The sequence below is a fragment of the Fukomys damarensis genome, unplaced genomic scaffold, assembly GCF_012274545.1.
Source record: "Fukomys damarensis isolate Sample0158 unplaced genomic scaffold, DMR_v1.0_HiC HiC_scaffold_14, whole genome shotgun sequence".
NCBI classification, from domain to species: Eukaryota; Metazoa; Chordata; class Mammalia; order Rodentia; family Bathyergidae; genus Fukomys; species Fukomys damarensis.
In genome coordinates this window covers 3,106,573-3,113,406 of record NW_022900926.1, presented here as the reverse complement: position 1 = coordinate 3,113,406, position 6,834 = coordinate 3,106,573, and the positions used below count along the sequence as shown (strand labels likewise).

Genomic DNA, 6,834 nt, shown 5'->3' with positions numbered 1-6,834 from the left:
TCTTAGGCACTGTGTGGGTATGCAAGAATTACTGTAATGTCTTTTCTTAAAATTTTTTTTTTTTTTTGTACCAGTGATAGAATTTGGGTCCTTGTGCTTTCAAAGCAGGCGACGGAACCACTGAGCTAAATCCTCAGCCCTTGTCTTTAAAATCTTTAGGGATACCAAGAACGGATTTTTCCTTGCAAGGTCCAATATATTTTTTCTCAGATTAGTCAACCACATAATAACTATCATAACATATAACTATATAACTATCATAACATATAACTATCATATCACACTGTTCATATGGCCATACAATGTCCACTAATAAAGGTCTACTTACCAACAAGCCTGGTGTGTTCCTTCCTGGGTGACTCTCATTCCTCTGTCGAGCTCCCAGCATCTTGGAGGCCCTTTGGGCTGTTCAAGGCTTCTGGAAGTAAGGCCCTGGGTCATGCATCCAGAGCCATTGTTGGGCTATAGGACCCTGCACTGTGAAGGCCCTTTCGGCTATTCATGCTCCTTGGAGTGGAAGTGAGACTTTAGGTCTTACATTATTCGAGGCCCCAGCGAGATCCCTGGGTGGGAACTGTAAATCCGGCTGAGATCTCTCTGTAGCGGATCCAACAGGAGATTCTCTAACAGACCTGAAAAGCCTCTGGAGGTAAGTTTTGGACTTGTTGCAACCATCTGTTTGTCAGGATTGAGGTGGCTGATGAGCTGGGAAGCCTCCCCTGACCCCGGCCCTGATGAGGATTTCTGGGTGGAATCAAAGCTTTTTTGTGGTGCTTGTTTGTCTTGTCTGTGTCCTGGCTGTTGAGTGTTAACTTTGCATTGGTTCTTAGGGACAAGGTGGGAGGATCCAGCTCCAAAAAACACCACGCTGGATTGCTTTCCCACTAATTTTAAATTGGTTTTTTCCCTTGAGCAGGAAGATGAATACAGAGTCAAATTTTCCCCCAGGAAGGAAAGAGATAACTGACACAGACTATATTGGGCCTTGACTGGAGTCCTGCTGGAAGGAGTGACTGTCTGCCTCCTTGGAAGGGAAGAGGCATGCCCACAGGATTTCCTGGGTTCTCTTTCTAGGACTCGGAGGCCAGCTCGCTGGTAGCAGAGCAGAAAGAAGGCAAGTGAGTGAAATCGTCTGAGTGGTGAGATCCCCTGGGTTGCTCCCTACTTTGTCTTTGGAAGGGGCCCCAGGGAGGAAATGTGTTAACTTCTTGTGTGACTGTGTGTGTGAGAGACTTGGTTAGGAGAGTGAGTGAAACGAGCTACAAAAGCCATCGGTGGCCTGTCTGTGCACCAAAACAAAGGGAGGGAGGGAGTGCTTGCACTTAAAGAGCCCTCCTGCATTGCAGAACTTGTGTGGGTCAGTCCTGTGAGTCTGTGGCCACACTTACAAAGGACAAAACAGAGACTCTTGTGACGGGAAACTCTCCTTTGGTCCAGGAGGGCCTGGGAGAGCTAGGAATCTCAGACTCAGGCTGAAGAGTAAATGAGGCCCCTTTCTGGAATAGCATGGCACCCCCACCCTTTGGTTGTCTTGAGTCACTGGACAAGCGAGTATGTAATGGTCATGGAGAATGGTAATACTAAACCAACTGTTCTTAAGTGCATAATTCAGAGTTTTGATAAACATTTTGTGGGGGACTATGAAATAAAACTGCAACCAAAGATGCTTAAGAAACTTTGTGACTTATTATGGTCTCAGCTAAGCCAGACTTGGCCCCCAGAAAAAACTCTAGAAAAAAGGAAAGTTATCTGCCTTTGTTTTATTTACCTGAGACTTTGACAACCTGGAGCCTTCTGTGCTCTAGGAGCTGCTCAATCTTCTGCCCTGAGATAATCAGTTGCTAGTAAGAACTATTTAGTTTTGGTCTTAGAACAGTTGCTTGCTAAATCTTCTGTTTTCCCGTGGTAAACTTGTCTCTCAGAAAATGTGACATCATTGCAGGCAAATCCCAGTGTTTCCCCTTTGGAGGAGGTCAAGCTGCCTCCCCCTCCCTGAGTTGCTAAGATGGAAGGTGTGGAGAGGTGGGGGGCAAAACCAAAACTGTTTAGCTTTACTGCCCTGGAGGGTGCAGATGGAAAAACATGATGGGACTCAGAAAAGATAAAACAGGGCTTGCACTCAGATTAAAAAGAACTAAAATAAAAAATAAATCTCTAATGGATTAAAATCAGGTAGGAAAACTCTGAAAGACTAAATAGAGAGAAAAAACACTGCAAGCCAGAAAAACTGCAATTGTGTTTTACCAGACATCATGAGATTTTTGCAAGAAAAATCAAGTTAGAAATTTTAACTATTTGATAAATGTATCTTTGTTTCAATTAAATTAAGTTTAATTGGTGTGCTTAAAACCCTTCTTGTGCATTGCAAATTCTTAAATTACGATTATAGGGTTAACTTGCTCTTTTCTGTACTTTGTTAATAAAAACTCAAAGTTCATACTGTTCTACAGGAAGCCAGTTAAATTTTAAGATGTAACAATTTGAGAACAGGAAAAAAAAAGAACACTTTAAGATTTTAACAGCTAAAGTTTGTTATAAAAGGTTAATAATAAATGAGACAAAGAAAAATAAGAAAGATTTTACAATTCAATTGGCCAAATACATTTGAATATATCATAGTTTCATAAATGGTCTTATATTTTTGTCTGTGTCCAATTTTTTGAAAAGTTTGTCCAATTATATTTTGATTAAAATGACAACAAGGATACTAATAATGTTAATTTCTATAACCTGGTTTTATAAGTTAAAATTTTGTCAAGATAATTAAGCATAAACTCAGTTCTAGATAGACTCCTGTTAATAATAAAAAGGACAGCTACTCAAAAAATGCTTTTGATACCTAATTAGATTAAAGGTTATGAAGTTTCATACATAAAATTATGATTATTGTTAATTTTTGGATGTACTAAATAAATAAAAACTTCACAGGGTATTAAAAACTATTAATGCTTGCTTCAGGAGGCAGGATATAAAGTTTATGCTGCTTGGAGATAAAAAGACTTAAAACAGATGAGAGAACTTTTGAGATAAAAGGTTTTCACAGGAGCTAGATTCTCTCTATGTACGAATCTTTAAAGGGCCTAAAAAGACAGTGATTATTATAGGGTAAAGATCAAGAGTCAGCATTTAAACAGCTAAAACTAACTCTCTGCTGCTCCCTGTATCAGGGATCCTAAATGTGACCCAGCCTTTTAGTTTGTACCTGACTAAAAAAATCATACTGCTTTAAGGGAGTAGGCCCAGGGAATCAGCCAGTAACATATTTATCTTAGAGTTTAGATCCAGCTGTTTAGGGATAGCTCCCTTGTTATAGATAGAGCCCTGGAAGCTGCAGAAAGCTGACCTGGTAACATTAGGAAAAATAATTTGTTCAGTTTCCCCATGCCTTTTAGAGCTATTAAATAACAAGACATTGATGGCTCTCAAATAGAGTCACATAATATCAGGCCCTCATCTGTGAGAATTTCCACCTATATTTTGCTCCAGTGAAAACCTTAAATCCTGCTAATTTTTGCCCTCAGAATCTGGCCCCCTGACCACAACTGCCTCAGGGTCACTGAGGAATTGTTCTCCAGTCATCCAGATCTGCAAAAAGACCCGCTGCCTGAGGCTGATTGCGTCCTGTTCAAGGATAGGAGCAGCTTCATGGAAAATGGGGTTTGTTGTGCTGGCTATGCAGAGATGAAGAGGTCCAAGCAGGACTCCTCCCCACTGGATTGGTCAGCTAAGTGAGCAGAGCTATGGGCACTCATACAGGCTCTCCAATGGGGGAAAGAAAAGAGGGTAAATGTTTATACAGATTCTTGTTTGCCACTTGGTATATCTATGGCACAGTCTATACAAGTATGGTCTTCTCATAGCAGAAGGCAAACTTATCAAAAATAAACAGAAATTTTAAATGATTATACTCACCCCCTATAAAGGTTATAAGTATGTGTTAGTATGGGTTATACTTTTCTGGATGTCCTGAGGCCATCCCTATAAAAACAAAGAGGGCTTCAAAGGTGTACAAGATTTTATTAAAAAAAAAAAAGACCCCTTTATGACCTATATGGAAAGGGCTATATGAGGCACTTCTTATGGTTATTCGCACAGCTGTCAAGGTAGCTGAAGCTCAGCTGCCACCACTCTAGAGTAAAACAGAATTCCACAGATTCTGACTCCAGGAGACAACGCACTCAAGAACCAGAAGCTGGTGAGTCCACGCATGGCTGAAGAATGAAAACTACAATCAAGATATGGACTCTTATATTGTGTCAAACTGTTATGAGCTATTATGCTTTTGAATTAAGAGTTTATGAGCCTACAAAAGATAAAAATATGTGAACTTCATGTGCTCTGGGGATCCTAATCCCCAACTTATGTGTCTGAAAAGATGCCTTTACAAATTGCTATGACCCCTTAGCTAAAAACTTTAAGTAAAATGGTGAATCAAGGATTTGATTTGAGCCCCAAAATCAGTGGGGAATGTGGGACTCTAACTGCTATGTAACCCCTAGTTAGCCAGCACATAGCAGCACACATTTCTTTCTACCCAGCTCTAAGATAAGATTAAAACAGAGTATATGGAAGCCTGGTACAGGCAAACAAGATAGGAACTCAAGGCCTCCTTAGAACAGAACAGCCTGAGGTCTGGAGATGAAAGGCCAGGTGCACCGCACAGCTGATTCCTTTAGACAGATGGCAGAAAACTGACCCCCTGACCCCTGGTCCACTTGCTGCGCTTGCAATCCTTTTCCCTTGCCTTTAAAAAACTGTGCTGACCCCTGTGCTGTGCCTCTCTGAGCTGCTCAGTTCTGAGAGTGATGTCTGGCCAGACTAATAAAGGTCTATTTACCAACGAGCCTGGTGTGTTTCTCCCTGGGTGACTCTCACTCCTCCGTTGAGCTCCCGGAGCCTCGCTGAGCTATAGGTCCCAGCATCTTGGAGGCCCTTTGGGCTGTTCAAGGCTCCCAGAAGTAAGGCCCTGGGTCTTGCATCCACAGCCATCATTGGGCTATAGGACTCTGCATCATGAAGACCCTTTCAGCTGTTCACCCTCCTCGGAGTGGAAGTGAGACTTTAGGTCTTATAGAGTCCACAGGGTGAGCAGCAGGGACATTGTCCTTCTTGCATCAGCTCATGGACTCTCTCTAGTGGTTCACCAGCCAATGCCTCAATTCAGAGAAACTGAGCACCGCACTGGATCCCCATTGCCACTAACAATGGGACTCTGGTAATAAAGGGGAATGTTTCATAAAAGGCCAATGCAGGCAGGCAAGTGACAGGCCTGAGAGAACTCGGAAGTGGGAAGGTCAACAGCCAGTGGTCTTTTCTTCCCCCAGGGATTGGAAATTATAGTTTATTACACTTTTTGTAGTTTGTATTTTTTTTGCTCTAAACTATGTCTATGTAAAATGTACATTTGAAGTCTCACACGTGTTTCAAGTTTTGCTTTTCTTCTAGTATATCGTTAATTGCTTAAGTACCTGGGTGTGTATTATTTGCTCTCACTTTGTTATTATGAAAACCAGTGAAGAGGAGCTCTTCCATAGCAGGGAGTGGTGAGCAGTTGGTGCCTTTGGCCACTGTGTTCCTAACACTGCTGCTCTATTCAGGGGTGCACTGTTGGCTGAACCCTGTGGATGAGCCAGCACATGTCTTGCTGTGAATGAAAACCACACCTCTGAACATTCTATACAATTCCAAAGTGCGGTGAAGGAAGCCTTCAGATAGCAGGGAAGCTTCGTGGGTGACAGCATCCTGAGCAGCCACTCAGTGCCACAGTGATACTCGCCATTCAAATAGGAAGCTCTGATTTTCTTCTGATGAAAATAAGAAAAGCTAAATTCTGTAACATTATGTTCCCATCTCCTGCTGACACGCAGCAGATTAACTCATTTGTTTACTTTTTCCCAAGGGGCTGGAGTGGCTGCTTCTCCTCCTGTGGCCTTCCTGTAGAGATACAATCACGCATCGAAGTTCTCGGTTCTCTCCTGGCCAGAGCTCTTTACTGTGTCTGATTACCTACACGCAGGTGTGCGGTGAGCTATGGGGACTCTTGGAGGAGGAATCTGGGCTCGCAGGTGATGGGGACCCAGAGTCCGGCCAGAGGCATAGACAGAGCTGCAGCTGGTTACCAGCCAAGGAAGTTGTGATTTCATTCGTCCTCATGGGAGAGTCTGCTAACAAGTGGGCCCTGTGGAAGACCCTCACCCGCCCCTTTCCAAAAGTAGATTTGAGGCAGAGACAAGAAAGACATGCAGGGAAGAGTGTACAGAGGCCTGGGCTTTGTGGGAGGGAATGCCTTGACTGCTGCATCTCCTCTTTTATCTTACTCAATCTTTTCTTCTGGACATCAGAAGAAAAACAAAAATCCAATTCACTTACACATCTTGTTGATAGCTACAGATTTGAGATTAGTAAATACCATAATCCCAGTCATGGAAGCCTTTCTTATAAAAGAGCCATGGTCTCTAGTGAATATAATCTCTGAGGTTAAGATAGGAAATTTCATTTTTTCTTTTACAACATTGAGTATACATGACATTTTCATTTCTTAACTTAAAATCAATCCTGGACTGGCTTACATATTTATAGAAAACTAGTCTGGTAAAGTCGTTTGCATGTTGTTTTATTTGGATGTTTCCAAAAGCTGACTTGCTCAAGGAACTTTAAATTTTAAATATTTTCTTTCAGTTTTCTCAGCCTAATCTGAAGACTGCAAATGATCACTATTCTCAGTGGCTAAATGTCTCCCATAACTAATGTAAATTAAACTAAAGGGGTATTCATTAATTACAAGGAATACCTTTGAAGTAATGTACCTTAAAATGGACAAAATAGAATCTTTAC

General features: G+C 41.8%; 1 long non-coding RNA gene across 1 annotated transcript; it reads left to right on the top strand.

The window, feature by feature from the left end:
* The first annotated feature begins 373 nt into the window (after positions 1-373).
* LOC104876745 lies at positions 374-6,440 on the top strand. Its single transcript, XR_784392.1, has 3 exons — positions 374-1,118; positions 3,522-3,728; positions 5,900-6,440. It is a non-coding gene; the product is annotated as an uncharacterized LOC104876745 (long non-coding RNA).
* Positions 6,441-6,834: the final 394 nt, after the last annotated feature.